At 47.4% G+C, this 16,086-nt stretch overlaps 1 protein-coding gene across 3 annotated transcripts in view; it reads right to left on the reverse strand.

The window, feature by feature from the left end:
• Positions 1-16,086, reverse strand: part of AIG1 (androgen induced 1) — a 931,740-nt gene that overhangs the window by 480,192 nt on the left and 435,462 nt on the right. The window lies entirely within an intron of this gene.

Here is a 16,086-nt window from a genome sequence, read left to right on the forward strand (position 1 = left end):
TGTTAGTTCAACATGCTTTTGATGCTAGAGTTTAGTAAAGCTGTTTTTATCAAGTTCAACTTCCTTGACATCATATCCATTTTTGCCCACTTTATCAAAAGCCATCAGGTAAATCCAAGGGATTGGACATAATCTGCATCCCTCTGATTAATTGAGACAAGGGGAGTCCTTTTTTCAATGGTTTAGAATGTATTTGTATGTCGCTGTGAAATTTGAATTGTTACTATAGCAACATTCTTACAGTCTTGTTATTTACAACCACAAGTATATTTCAGGATAAAATTATGTATCAAGAAATAAGCAGCAATGCCAAAAAGTCAGTTGTTATCTAAATGTGAATTTATACACAGGTCCTGCAAGTCTTGCCCTTCCCATCTGTATATATATATATATATATATATATATATATATATAATTCTTGTGTTTTCTATATTAAATTACTTAAATGAGCACACAATGAATGACATCAGGCACATTTTTCGTGTCAATCAATAGCCTTTCATACCTCGCTGGTTTTAAATATACGAACCCTGTTCAGGTGTGTGGTTCCTTCAGCTCAAATCTCTCACTCGGAGTACGGTATGCGTCTTCTCTAAATGTCTCCAATATGTGCTCAGTGGTGAGCACTGGATTACCAAGCAGTGTGAGCAATGAGAAGGTGCTGAAGGTTAGAGCTGCCATACCAACGAAGCCTGCTAGATGAAATGCATTGATAGGAAAAAACTGATGACACGCTTATCATTAGACCTGAGAGTGTGCATATGCTACCAGCAGACCCTCTATAATCCAGCAACTTCTCATTGCTCACACTGCTTGGAAGTTCAGACCCGAATTCAGAGGAAAAAAGTTCCACATCACCACATAGCACGTATTTGAGATATTTAGGGGGAAACCCAAATGTGGGTGGGAAATGTTCCCTACTGCCACAGGGGTTTTGGTATTCAATTGAGGGACTGAAAATGGAACGCTGTGATTTCTACATCCCTTTTCATGTACATCTAGAGCAAATCTGATGGACAAATTGAGCAATTAGCTTAATTAGTAAGCAATTAATCACCTTCCAAAGTGGGGTCCTTTTCATCCAGCGTTGGGCACCAGGTGAGTACACAGTGTTGTGGAGTGTGAATGAGTGTCTGTGAGTGTGTGTAGGTATTTGTGAGTGTATGTGTGACCCCTCCTGTGTGTGTGTGACCCCCCCTGGAGATTGCAACTACATCTCCCAGAAGCTTTTGCGCCTCCCAGTGCCCCCCGAGCCTACCAGCAGCCCCCAGGACTTCAAGCAGCCTCCGCCCCTGTCAGAAGATGGAGGGGAGACCACCAGAAACCTCTGGACAGGGGAGTATAATTTGTATTTTATTCTATTTTTTTCACAAACCAGAGAGATTTTAGCACTGAAAATCCTTCAACCACTTTTTTTATATTTGATATCATGGGTTTTGGAAGTGTGCATACCCGCGGTAATCCAAAATTGCCCCCAACCAGTGGCAGCTCCAGAGGTAGGGCAGCAGCACAGTCCAAAATTCAAATAAGGGAGCCACACCAACTACCACCTCAAACACTGCCAAACATTACCGGCCGGTGTGACTACCCTATCTGAATTTTGGACTGCGCTGCAGCCTCACCTCTGGAGCTGCTACTGCTACCAACTGTATCTGCCTCATAGAGAGGATGAATGCCAGACCCTAGGGAGACATTTGAGCTGAAGGAACTGCACAATAGAACAGGGTGAGTAAAACCTCTGGAGGTGTACTCCCTGATTGGGTACAAAAACCTAACTGTAAACACTTGTTTATCCAGAGAGATGAGAAATTAATAATATTTGACTGACAGTTCTACCTGATTTATAACAGAATACCATGCATTATACACACAATTGTGGTCACTATAAAAAAAGACTGCTTTACCAAGAAGAAAGATGCCTGTACAGTCTAGCATTTGACCTTTTGCCTTTATTTGCCATTTATGTTGTGTTTTTATTATATAATATTAATCATGTCTGTATTAATTAATAAATGCACAAATTTTTTGAAATACTATATATGCAATATTTTTTTTTTTTGTACTACACATGGGCCCTCATTCCGAGTTGATCGGTCGCAAGGCGAATTTAGCAGAGTTACACACGCTAAGCCGCCGCCTACTGGGAGTGAATCTTAGCTTCTTAAAATTGCGACCGATGTATTCGCAATATTGCGATTACTAACTACTTAGCAGTTTCAGAGTAGCTTCAGACTTACTCTGCCTGTGCGATCATTTCAGTGCTTGTCGTTCCTGGTTGACGTCACAAACACACCCAGCGTTCGCCCAGGCACTCCCACCGTTTCCCCGGCCACTCCTGCGTTTTTTCCGGAAACGGTAGCGTTTTCAGCCACACGCCCCTGAAACGCCGTGTTTCCGCCCAGTAACACCCATTTCCTGTCAATCACATTACGATCGCCGGAGCGATGAAAAAGCCGTGAGTAAAATTACTTTCTTCATAGTAAAGTTACTTGGCGCAGTCGCAGTGCGAACATTGCGCATGCGTACTAAGCGGATTTTCACTGCGATGCGATGAAAAATACCGAGCGAACAACTCGGAATGAGGGCCATTGTACAGTATATTGAAATCCAGAAGTTTCACCAGCAAGATATGCACTAAAAGCATATTCATTGCTATCTTACATTATCATTAAGAGTACTGGAGCCTTTACTACATTATCTTGCTGCAACTTGCTTCAACACACAGAATCATTTACTAAACAGCACAGCAGTAATAAGATACTGTACATTTAAATTATTGGTGTGTCTGATGCTGTTCTTCAATTTCAGATCCTAAATGAATAGGAGTACCTTATTCCAGTCCAATACTTAAGATTGTTGTTGAAGAGCATAGGCGTGCACACAGGCACCCCCTAATGTCCGGCACCCCCTGCACGCCACAACTGCGATGATCGGCGCTAAACGCCGCCGAGCCCCTCCTGCTTCACTGCCAGTGCTGCTCATTGCAGTGTGTCACTGTTTCCTTCCCTTTGCCCGGTGTCCCTGTTTATACTTTAATGTAATCCCAGCAGCCACACAGGGGAGACTGATGTTAAGCTCCGCCTCGCGATGTGACTTGTTGATGTCACACCGCGTAGCGCCTTCCCTCCCTCCTCTCTCACCCACGTTGTACCCCCGCCAGGACACTGCTGCCGCCAACCACGCCAGTGCCCCTGGGCCAGCCCAGCCCAGGCAGCATTCCTCTAAGGAGGACTTGGAGCCGCCGCCGGAGGGGAGGACACAGCGTGCTGAGCGACCCTGAGACAGTTCAGCACTCAACAGATGGGGTGAGACAGACTCTCTCTGTTATGTGTCCCTCAGACAGCTCACTGAGCCTGCAGCTGCTCCTTCCTAGTAGAAAGAGAGTGGGCCAGGCCAGCCATGGGGAATAAAATCATGTATGTACTATAGTACATACCTACTTTTGAAAAAGCATTTCAGGGAGATGTGAAAGTGACACCTATCAGCGCGGACATGTACTGCTACATCTGAGAGGTTTGTCATAAAAATGACTTACATCCAAATGTAAATGAGCCCCAAAGTTAGTAAGATCTACTTGTTGAAGAAAAGACTATGAATTTGTTCATGTATTGTGCTTTACAAGAGGTTCCATATACTGTAAGTGGCCACGAGAAACTTTATTTAAATGCATGTAGCCATAGGGATCTTTGTGTCTTATAACCAATGCAAGGAAATGGCCCTGATGTTCCCATTTGAATGTATGCATCTGTGATTTATTCACCCCCAAGAATGTAACAGTTGCATAATGGGGTTAAGGTGCAATCAGGGAGATTGCTGGACTATTCAGGGAGTCAGGGAGATTGCTTCTATTTCAGGGAGTCTCCTGCAGAATGTGGAAGTGTAGGCAGGTATGCTGTAGTATAGATATTAATTAGTTACCCAACCCAAAAAAATTGAGATCTGTGGGTGTAGTGTGCACTCTTGAGGGCAGTGTCGGACTGGGTCATGTAGGGCCCACCGGGGGAATGCAGTGGTAAGGGCCCATGTTAGGGGTGTGGTCAGTCTGCAGTGGGGGTGTGGCCTACCATCTCATTGGTTTGACTAACCATTAGAGAGTGCAACGTCTGGGCCCCTTATCAAATATATACAGTAAATTCAGCTGCTGCATGCATGATAATGTACCAGATTAATTACAGCAATGCACTGTAGAAAATACACCATAGTCCAGTATAAGGTAACATATGTATAATGTATAATTCAAGTGCACAGTCTGGTACCTGATCCTTAGAGCAGAAGGTGGGCCCCTAGGCAGTAGGGCTTACCGGTGGTTTCCCCTGTACCCCTGTGGGCCAGTCCAAGCATGCTTGAGGGGGGGAAAAAAGAAAAAGAAAAGAAGGGTTATCCTTCTTTTCTTTTTGTTACATATGTTTACTAGCTGAGCCAAGCATTCAATAGTTTCCTGAGTGTACCTATAGGCTAAAGGTGCACTCAGGAAACTACTAAATGCTTGGCTCAGCTAGTATTTATATGTAACCGTTTTTTTTATCATGAGTGCACCCACAGATCTAATTTTTTTTAGATCTCATACGTTTTTTTTTTTATAACTTACTGCCAGGCCTATATTGTTTAGTTTGCAATGAGTGCCAATATACGGTGCTAGACATGCCCAATAGGTGTTTTTAGTCATGCCAAATAGGCAGTGCTAGACACGCCCCTCCAATCATGCACCCCTAATAAAATGTGCTGCGTACGCCTATGTTGAAGAGATATATTTACTCATCTCCTATGTAATAGCCCAGATCTGTCACTCTGTGACTGTGTGGATAACGATGGGCATGACTAGGAGCTCTCATTGGGTTAGCAGCAGATCTATCACACCCAGTCCACAGCTGATTGGGCAAAAAAACGCCCTCCCACACAGGTTACATCCAATGGGAGGCTCTGCCCTTTGGCTGCTGTGTGTTCCCAGAGCAGAATTAACAATGGGGCTGATGGAGCTGCAGCTCCAGGCCCACACCCCAAAATAGGCCTACTGTATCTGCAGCAGCATACCCTCCAACAATTTACACATACAAATTGGTACAAATTCGAAAAGGGGGCGTGGCGATGGGTAAAGGGACGTGGCAACGCCCCTTTTTGTATACTTTCAATGGAAGTTTGGAGAGCCAAAAATCGGTACAGATCATAAAAAAAGGTACTGTACCTGCCAAAAAGGTACAGTTGGACGGGATGAAGCAGTCTCTGCGTTGTAGATAGGGAAAATAAAATAGGATTTTAATTACCTGCCGGTAAATCCTTTTCTCGTAGTCCGTAGAGGATGCTGGGGTCCACATTAGTACCATGGGGTATAGACGGGTCCACTAGGAGCCATGGGCACTTTAAGAGTTTGAGAGTGTGGGATGGCTCCTCCCTCTATGCCCCTCCTACCAGACTCAGTCTAGAAACTGTGCCCGAGGAGATGGACATCTTCGAGAGAGAATGATTTAACACAGATAGTGGCGAGATTCATACCAGCTCACACACAAGGCAAAAACAAGCCAACCAGCTTGAAACTCAGCAACTGCTGAAACATTACTTACAAGTAACAATGCAGTACGTAACTAAAACCCAAAGTTGTACTGAACCAGATAACCAACTCAGGAAAACGAAGAGCTGGGCGGGCGCCCAGCATCCTCTACGGACTACGAGAAAAGGATTTACCGGTAGGTAATTAAAATCCCATTTTCTCTTATGTCCTAGAGGATGCTGGGGTCCAAATTAGTACCATGGGGATGTACCAAAGCTCCCAGAACAGGAGGGAGAGCGCGGAGGCTCCTGCAGAACTGATTGACCAAACTTCAGGTCCTTAGCGGCCAAGGTATCGAACTTGTAAAACTTTGCAAACGTGTTCGACCCCGACCAAGTAGCCGCTCGGCAAAGCTGTAAAGCCAGGACACCCAAGTTTCTTGGGATCATACAGGACAAAAAGAGAGTCTGATTTTCTGTGACGAGCAGTCCTCTTGACATAGATTTTCAGAGTCCTTACAACATCCAAGGACTTTGAAGAAATTGAGGAGTCAGTAGCAACTGGCCCCACAATAGGTTGGTTTATATGAAATACCGACACAACCTTTGGAAGGAACTACTGACGTGTCTGAAGCTCAGCTCTGTCTTCATGGAAGATCAAGTATGGGCTTTTACATGACAAAGCCCCCAACTCCAACACACGTCTAGCAGAAGCTAAGGCCAACAAAGTGACAGCCTTCCACGTGAGAAACTTGACCTCAACCTCCTGTAGAGGCTCAAACCAGTCCGACTGGAGGAACTGCAACACCACGTTAAGATCCCAGGGCACCGTAGGCGGTACAAAGGGAGGTTGGATGTGCAGAACTCCCTTCAAAAAGGTCTGAACCTCAGGGAGGGCAGCCAACTGTTTCTGTAAGAAAATGGATAGGGCCGAAATCTGGACCTTTACGTAACCTAATCTCAGGCCCATATCCACACCTGCTTGGAGGAAGAGGAGAAATCGTCCAAGTTGAAACTCCACCGTAGGAAACTTCTTGGATTCTCACCAAGACACATACTTTTTACAAATGCGATGGTAATGCTTGGACGTTACTCCTTTCCTTGCCTGTATCAGGGTAGGAATAACCTTGTTCGGAATGCACTTCTGAGCTAATATCTGGCGTTCAACCTCCATGCCATCAAACGTAGCTGCGGTTAGTCTTGAAAAGCGAACGGCCCCTGCTTCAGCAGGTCCTCCCGAAGAGGAAGAGGCCTCGGCTCTTCTAGCAGTAGATCCAGAAGATCCGCATACCAAGCCCAACTTGGCCAGTCCGGTGAAATGAGGATTGCCTGAACTCTCATTCTCCTTATGAGTTTTAGAACTCTTGGAATGAGTGAAAGTGGAGGAAACACGTACACTTACTGGAACACCCACGGAGTCACTAGGGCGTCCACCGCCACGGCTTCCGGGTCCCTCGATCTGGAACAATATCGCCAAAGGTTCTTGTTGAGACGAGAGCCATCATGTCTATTTTGGGTATGCCCCAAAGATCTGTTACCTCCTTGAACACCTCCGGATGGAGACCCCACTCTCCTGGATGGAGATCGTGTCTGCTGAGGAAGTCCGCTTCCCAGTTGTCTACTCCCGGAATGAAGATTGCCGACAGCGCCAATGCGTGTTTTTCCGCCCAGAGGATGATTCTTGTTACCTCTGACATTGCAGCTTTGCTCTTCGTTCCGCCCTGTCGGTTTATGTAAGCCACTGTAGTTACATTGTCCGACTGCACTTGTATGGCCCGATTTCTCAGAAGATGGGCTGCTTGGAGAAGACCGTTGTAGACGTCTCTTAGTTCCAGAATGTTTATCGGCAGGCCGGCTTCCTGACTTGGCCACCTTCCTTGGAAGGTTTCCCCTTCAGTGACTGCTCCCCAGCCCCGGAGTCTTGCATCCGTTGTTAGAAGGATCCAGTCCTGAATCCCGAACCTGCGGCCCTCCAGAAGGTGAGGTAATTGCAGCCACCAGAGGAGTGAGAGCCTGGCCTTTGGCGACAGACGTATTCTCTGGTGCATGTGTAGATAAGATCTTGACCACTTGTCCAGGAGATCCAGTTGAAAGGACAAAGCCTCGTAAGAGGCCACCATCTTCCCCAGAAGATGAATGCACTGACGAACCAACACCTGGGCTGGCTTCAGGACATCCCGGACGATTGTTTGTATCAACAATGCTTTTTCCTCTGGAAGAAACACCCTCTGCACTTCCGTGTCGAGGATCATTCCCAGAAAGGACAACCTCCTGGTTGGTTCCAAATGTGATTTTGGAAGATTCAGGATCCAACCATGTTCCCTGAGTAGATGGGTCGTGAGAGCTATGGACTGTAACAGCTTCTCCTTGGACGATGCCTTTAACAGCAGATCGTCCAGATATGGAATTATGTTCAACCCCTGTCTGCGGAGGAGAACCATCATTTCCGCCATCACCTTGGTGAATACCCTCGGTGCTGTGGAGAGGCCGAATGGCAGGGCTTGATGCAGCAGCCAAATCGGAATGTGGAGGTACGCATTCTTGATATCCAGGGATACCAGGAATTCCCCCTCCACCAGACCTGATATCACTGCCCTTAGAGACACCATTTTGAACTTGAACTCTCACAGGAAGGGGTTTAGTGATTTTAAGTTCAGAATGGGCCTGACCGAACCATCCAGTTTCTGTACCACAAAAAGGTTTGAATAGTAACCTTTGTTTTGCATCCCGGGAGGAACAGGTAGAATAACCTGTTCCTCCACCAACTTCTGGATGGCTCCCTGTTGGATAGCCCTGTCTGCCGGCAAAGCTGGCAAGCCTAATTTGAAGAACCAGTGAGGAGGGAGAACTTAAAATTCCAGTCGGTACCCATGGGACACAATATCTTGAACCCAGGGATCCAGGCCGGATGACACCCAGACTGAAATGCCTGAGTCTCACCCCCACCAGCCCCACCTCTAGGCCGCACAGTCCACCGTCATGCGGAGGACTTTGGCGTACCTGAAGCAGGCTTCTGTTCCTGGTAACCCGCAGCAGCAGGTTTCTTGGATTTTGGTCGACCTCCTCTAAAGAAGGTGTTGAACGGTTTGGCCTTTCTTGTTTTAGCAACCCGAAAGGACTGTGAAGCAGCTGAAGAAAAATAAGAATTTACTTACCGATAATTCTATTTCTCGTAGTCCGTAGTGGATGCTGGGGACTCCGTCAGGACCATGGGGGATAGCGGCTCCGCAGGAGACAGGGCACAAAAGTAAAAGCTTTAGGATCAGGTGGTGTGCACTGGCTCCTCCCCCTATGACCCTCCTCCAAGCCTCAGTTAGGATACTGTGCCCGGACGAGCGTACACAATAAGGAAGGATTTTGAATCCCGAGTAAGACTCATACCAGCCACACCAATCACACTGTACAACCTGTGATCTGAACCCAGTTAACAGCATGATAACAGCGGAGCCTCTGAAAAGATGGCTCACAACAATAATAACCCGATTTTTGTAACAATAACTATGTACAAGTATTGCAGACAATCCGCACTTGGGATGGGCGCCCAGCATCCACTACGGACTACGAGAAATAGAATTATCGGTAAGTAAATTCTTATTTTCTCTGACGTCCTAAGTGGATGCTGGGGACTCCGTCAGGACCATGGGGATTATACCAAAGCTCCCAAACGGGCGGGAGAGTGCGGATGACTCTGCAGCACCGAATGAGAGAACTCCAGGTCCTCCTCAGCCAGGGTGTGCCCCTGACCAAGTAGCAGCTCGGCAAAGTTGTAAAGCCGAGACCCCTCGGGCAGCCGCCCAAGATGAGCCCACCTTCCTTGTGGAATGGGCATTTACATATTTTGGCTGTGGCAGGCCTGCCACAGAATGTGCAAGCTGAATTGTACTACACATCCAACTAGCAATCGTCTGCTTAGAAGCAAGAGCACCCAGTTTTTTGGGTGCCTACAGGATAACAGCAAGTCAGTTTTCCTGACTCCAGCCGTCCTGGAAACCTATATTTTCAGGGCCCTGACAACATCTAGCAACTTGGAGTCCTCCAAGTCCCTAGTAGCCGCAGGTACCACAATAAGCTGGTGCAGGTGAAACGCTGACACCACCTTAGGGAGAAACTGGGGACGAGTCCGCAGCTCTGCCCTGTCCGAATGGACAATCAGATATGAGCTTTGTGAGACAAAGCCGCCAATTCTGACACTCGCCTGGCCGAGGCCAGGGCCAACAGCATGGTCACTTTCCATGTGAGATATTTCAAATCCACAGATTTGAGCGGTTTAAACCAATGTGATTTGAGGAATCCCAGAACTACGTTGAGATCCCACAGTGCCACTGGAGGCACAAAAGGGGGTTGTATATGCAGTACTCCCTTGACAAACTTCTGGACTTCAGGAACTGAAGCCAATTTTTTTTTTTGGAAGAAAATTGACAGGGCCGAAATTTGAACCTTAATGGACCCCAATTTGAGGCCCATAGACACTCCTGTTTGCAGGAAATGCAGGAATTGACCGAGTTGAAATTTCTTCGTGGGGCCTTCCTGGCCTCACACCACGCAACATATTTTCGCCACATGTGGTGATAATGTTGTGCGGTCACCTCCTTCCTGGCTTTGACCAGGGTAGGAATGACCTCTTCCGGAATGCCTTTTTCCCTTAGGATCCGGCGTTCCACCGCCATGCCGTCAAACGCAGCCGCGGTAAGTCTTGGAACAGACATGGTACTTGCTGAAGCAAGTCCCTTCTTAGCGGCAGAGGCCATGAGTCCTCTGTGAGCATTTCTTGAAGTTCCGGGTACCAAGTCCTTCTTGGCCAATCCGGAGCCACGAGTATAATTCTTACTCCTCTACGTCTTATAATTCTCAGTACCTTGGGTATGAGAAGCAGAGGAGGGAACACATACACCGACTGGTACACCCACGGTGTTACCAGAACGTCCACAGCTATTGCCTGAGGGTCTCTTGACCTGGCGCAATACCTGTCCAGTTTTTTTGTTCAGGCGGGACGCCATCATGTCCACCTTTGGTCTTTCCCAACGGTTCACAATCATGTGGAAGACTTCCCGATGAAGTCCCCACTCTCCCGGGTGGAGGTCGTGCCTGCTGAGAAAGTCTGCTTCCCAGTTGTCCACTCCCGGAATGAACACTGCTGACAGTGTTATCACATGATTTTCCGCCCAGCGAAGAATCCTTGCAGTTTCTGCCATTGCCCTCCTGCTTCTTGTGCCGCCCTGTCTGTTTACGTGGGCGACTGCCGTGATGTTGTCCCACTGGATCAATACCGGCTGACCTTGAAGCAGAGGTCTTGCTAAGCTTAGAGCATTGTAAATTGCCCTTAGCTCCAGTATATTTATGTGGAGAGAAGTCTCCAGACTATATCACACTCCCTGGAAAATTTTTTCCCTGTGTGACTGCTCCCCAGCCTCTCAGGCTGGCATCCGTGGTCACCAGGACCCAGTCCTGAATGCCGAATCTGCGGCCCTTTAATAGATGAGCACTCTGCAGCCACCGCAGAAGAAACACCCTTGTCCTTGGAGACAGGGTTATCCGCTGATGCATCTGAAGATGCGATCCGGACCATTTTTCCAGCAGATCCCACTGAAAAGTTCTTGCGTGAAATCTGCCGAATGGAATCGCTTCGTAAGAAGCCACCATTTTTCCCAGGACCCTTGTGCAATGATGCACTGACACTTTTCCTGGTTTTAGGAGGTTCCTGACTAGCTCGGATAACTCCCTGGCTTTCTTCTCCGGGAGAAACACCCTTTTCTGGACTGTGTCCAGAATCATCCCTAGGAACAGCAGACGTGTCGTCGGAAACAGCTGCGATTTTGGAATATTTAGAATCCACCCGTGCTGTCGTAGAACTACTTGAGATAGTGCTACTCCGACCTCCAACTGTTCTCTGGACCTTGCCCTTATCAGGAGATCGTCCATTTTCTTTGAAGAAGAATCATCATTTCGGCCATTACCTTGGTAAAGACCCGGGGTGCCGTGGACAATCCAAACGGCAGCGTCTGAAACTGATAGTGACAGTTCTGTACCACGAACCTGAGGTACCCTTGGTGAGAAGGGCAAATTTGGACATGGAGGTAAGCATCCCTGATGTCCAGGGACACCATATAGTCCCCTTCTTCCTGGTTCGCTATCACTGCTCTGAGTGACTCCGTCTTGATTTGAACCTTTGTATGTAAGTGTTCAAATATTTCAGATTTAGAATAGGTCTCACCGAGCCGTCTGGCTTCAGTACCACAATATAGTGTGGAATAATACCCCTTTCCTTGTTGTAGGAGGGGTACTTTGATTATCACCTGCTGGGAATACAGCTTGTGAATTGTTTCCAATACTGCCTCCCTGTCGGAGGGAGACGTTGGTATAGCAGACTTCAGGAACCTGCGAGGGGGAGACGTCTCGAATTTCCAATCTGTACCCCTGGGATACTACTTGTAGGCTCCAGGGGTCCACTTGCGAGTGAGCCCCCTGCGTGCTGAAACTCTTGAGACGACCCCCCACCGCACCTGAGTCCGCTTGTATCAGCCCCAGCGTCATGCTGAGGACTTGGTAGAAGCGGTGGAGGGCTTCTGTTCCTGGGAATGGGCTGCCTGCTGCAGTCTTCTTCCCTTTCCTCTATCCCTGGGCAGATATGACTGGCCTTTTGCCCGCTTGCCCTTATGGGGACGAAAGGACTGAGGCTGAAAAGACGGTGTCTTTTTCTGCTGAGATGTGACTTGGGGTAAAAAAAATGGATTTTCCAGCTGTTGCCGTGGCCACCAGGTCCGATGGACCGACCCCAAATAACTCCTCCCCTTTATACGGCAATACTTCCATGTGCCGTTTGGAATCTGCATCACCTGACCACTGTCGTGTCCATAAACATCTTCTGGCAGATATGGACATCGCACTTACTCTTGATGCCAGAGTGCAAATATCCCTCTGTGCATCTCGCATATATAGAAATGCATCCTTTAAATGCTCTATAGTCAATAAAATACTGTCCCTGTCAAGGGTATCAATATTTTCAGTCAGGGAATCCGACCAAGCCACCCCAGCGCTGCACATCCAGGCTGAGGCGATCGCTGGTCGCAGTATAACACCAGTATGTGTGTATATACTTTTTAAGATATTTTCCAGCCTCCTATCAGCTGGCTCCTTGAGGGCGGCCGTATCTGGAGACGGTAACGCCACTTGTGATAAGCGTGTGAGCGCCTTATCCACCCTAAGGGGTGTTTCCCAACGCGCCCTAACTTCTGGCGGGAAAAGGTATACCGCCAATAATTTTCTATCGGGGGAAACCCACGCATCATCACACACTTCATTTAATTTATCTGATTCAGGAAAAACTACAGGTAGTTTTTTCACACCCCACATAATACCCTTTTTTGTGGTACTTGTAGTATCAGAAATATGTAACACCTCCTTCATTGCCCTTAACATGTAACGTGTGGCCCTAAAGGAAAATACGTTTGTTTCTTCACCGTCGACACTGGAGTCAGTGTCCGTGTCTGTGTCTGTGTCGACCGACTGAGGTAAATGGGCGTTTTAAAGCCCCTGACGGTGTTTGAGACGCCTGGACAGGTACTAATTTGTTTGCCGGCCATCTCATGTCGTCAACCGACCTTGCAGCGTGTTGACATTATCACGTAATTCCCTAAATAAGCCATCCATTCCGGTGTCGACTCCCTAGAGAGTGACATCACCATTACAGGCAATTGCTCCGCCTCCTCACCAACATCGTCCTCATACATGTCGACACACACGTACCGACACACAGCACACACACAGGGAATGCTCTGATAGAGGACAGGACCCCACTAGCCCTTTGGGGAGACAGAGGGAGAGTTTGCCAGCACACACCAAAACGCTATAATTATACAGGGACAACCTTTATATAAGTGTTTTCCCTTATAGCATCTTAATATATAATCATATCGCCAAATAAGTGCCCCCCCTCTCTGTTTTAACAGTGTGCTGAGAGCAATGGCGCACAGCTGCAGTGCTGTGCGCTACCTCATGAAGACTGAGAAGTCTTCAGCCGCCGATTTCTGGACCTCTTCTCTCTTCAGCATCTGCAAGGGGGTCGGCGGCGCGGCTCCGGTGACCCATCCAGGCTGTACCTGTGATCGTCCCTCTGGAGCTAGTGTCCAGTAGCCTAAGAAGCCAATCCATCCTGCACGCAGGTGAGTTCACTTCTTCTCCCCTAAGTCCCTCGTTGCAGTGAGCCTGTTGCCAGCAGGACTCACTGAAAATAAAAAACCTAATAAAACTTTTACTCTAAGCAGCTCTTTAGGAGAGCCACCTAGATTGCACCCTTCTCGGCCGGGCACAAAAACCTAACTGAGGCTTGGAGGAGGGTCATAGGGGGAGGAGCCAGTGCACACCACCTGATCCTAAAGCTTTTACTTTTGTGCCCTGTCTCCTGCGGAGCCGCTATCCCCCATGGTCCTGACGGAGTCCCCAGCATCCACTTAGGACGTCAGAGAAAAGGATTCTTCGTAGCAGGTGCAGCAGAGGGAAGAAAAGGTGACTTATCCGCTGTAGCCGTGGAGATCCACGCATCCAACGCTTCCCCAAAGAGAGCCTGACCTGTGTAGGGTAGGGTCTCCACACCTCTCCTGGATTCCGCATCGGCAGACCACTGGCGCAGCCAAAGTCCCCTACGAGCTGAGACAGACATGGAAGATATCCCTGCAGCCATGGAACCCAGGTCTTTCATGGATTCCACCATACATCCTGCAGAATCCTGAATGATACGTGAAAACAATTCAACATCACTTTTATCCATTGTGTCCAAATCCTCAAGTAACATGCCTGACCACTTTACTATAGCTTTGGAAATCCATGCACAGGCAATAGTGGGACGTAGAATCGCCCTTGAAGCGTATATATGGATTTGAGCATAGTATCAATTTTGCGATGAGCCGGCTACTTTAAGGCGGTAGATCCTGGAACAGGTAAAACCACCTTTTTCGAGAGTCTGGATACAGATGCGTCCACTATGGGTGGGTTTTCTCATTTTTTCATATCTTCCTCAGGGAAGGGGAAAGCAACCAGAAACCTCCTAGGGATCTGGATTTTTTTCTCCGGGTTTTCGCATGCTTTCTCAAAAATAGCATTTAATTCTTTGGACGCAGGGAAGGTTAGCGAGGCTTTCTTATTGTCAGTGAAGTAAGCCTCCTCAACCTGCTCAGGTGTTGTATTAGCAATATTCAACACATCTCTAATAGCCTCTATCATCAACTGCACCCCTTTAGCAAGAGATGCAGCCCCCCTGAGCACATCCCCATCACCGTCTGCCGTGTCAGAATCGGTATACGTGCAACCCTAATAGAAATCTGAGAAATCATAGATTTGATAGAGGATAACCATTCAGGCTCCCTTGCTGGTATCTGCGCTAAAACAGTGCAATCCTGATTACATGGAATGAGATCATCCTGAGAGGACATATCCTCTGCAGCATATGACACAGAGTCCCTGGACATGGCTAAATGGAGACCACAGACACTCCACATACACACACACAGGGGAGAACAGACAGAGTTTCACCCCCAAGAATGGCAAGAGAGACACAGAGATTGGAGCCAACCCACACACAGCTGCGGTATATAAATGGGACAGATTCAGTGTTAGCGTGGTTTCACATCAGCAGTGAATATATTTAACCATTTTATTGTATGTATTGTACCATTCTATTTATATTTCTTAATAAATTGTCAATGACAAATATCTCTTATATATAAGTGCTCCCTTGTGATACTATACTTCCTCTGTTGTTTTGCTTCTGAGTAATCCAGAATACTCCTATGGGAGCTGCTTTTTTCATTATAAACATTTTATGTGACCAATAATCTATATTTACATTTATTTGTTATTTTAACGGAGCGCCTGTTTAGATAAATATAGAGTTCTATAACTGTCAAGTGTTAGTAAGACAAACACGTCAGTCAATCAAGGCTGTACCCAGTTGCAAGACAATTGGCTAGATACAGTAGGCCCTTTTCATGACTAAAACCATATTAGCAAACACAGTGGGAACCTTTTCAGGATCAATGGAATGGGGTTATAGGCGAACACAATGTAAAAAACTGAAGGCTGTAGATGTTCAAGGTCCATTCTTCAACCAGGGCAATGCAGGTTATCCCTGCTAGTCCATACTGAGGCGCAAAATTGAAGAAAAAGTAGTAAAAAATGAGGAAAAAGTATAAAATATTGGTATGCTACCCATGTATCACGCCAGTCAGGGGTTAAAGTGAGTCGAAATGGGGCGGAACTGCGTTCCATCAGTTCCACTTGGAGACGGAACGCAGTTCCACCTCCTCCTGCTCACCTAACCCGATGTGTGCCCGGCGCTGCAGGGAGATGCCGGGCGCCCGCTGAGTTTGTGTCTCTCTCAACAGCGGAAGCCGGCGGCAGGAGCTCACTATTGTGCTCTGGCTTCCGGCTCTGTCAGTGCGTGTTATGGGTGAGACGTCATGACGTCTCTCCCATAGTGCCGAGGAGCGGACGGCGGAAGGACTGCAGCGGTCGGACACGGGAGCGGGGCTTGGTGAGTATTGTGTTTGTCTTCTTTTTTTTTTTTTTTATATGTGTGAGTGATTCTACTGGGGGGCATTACTACTGGGG

The sequence above is a fragment of the Pseudophryne corroboree genome, chromosome 4 (genome assembly GCF_028390025.1).
Source record: "Pseudophryne corroboree isolate aPseCor3 chromosome 4, aPseCor3.hap2, whole genome shotgun sequence".
Taxonomy (NCBI): domain Eukaryota; kingdom Metazoa; phylum Chordata; class Amphibia; order Anura; family Myobatrachidae; genus Pseudophryne; species Pseudophryne corroboree.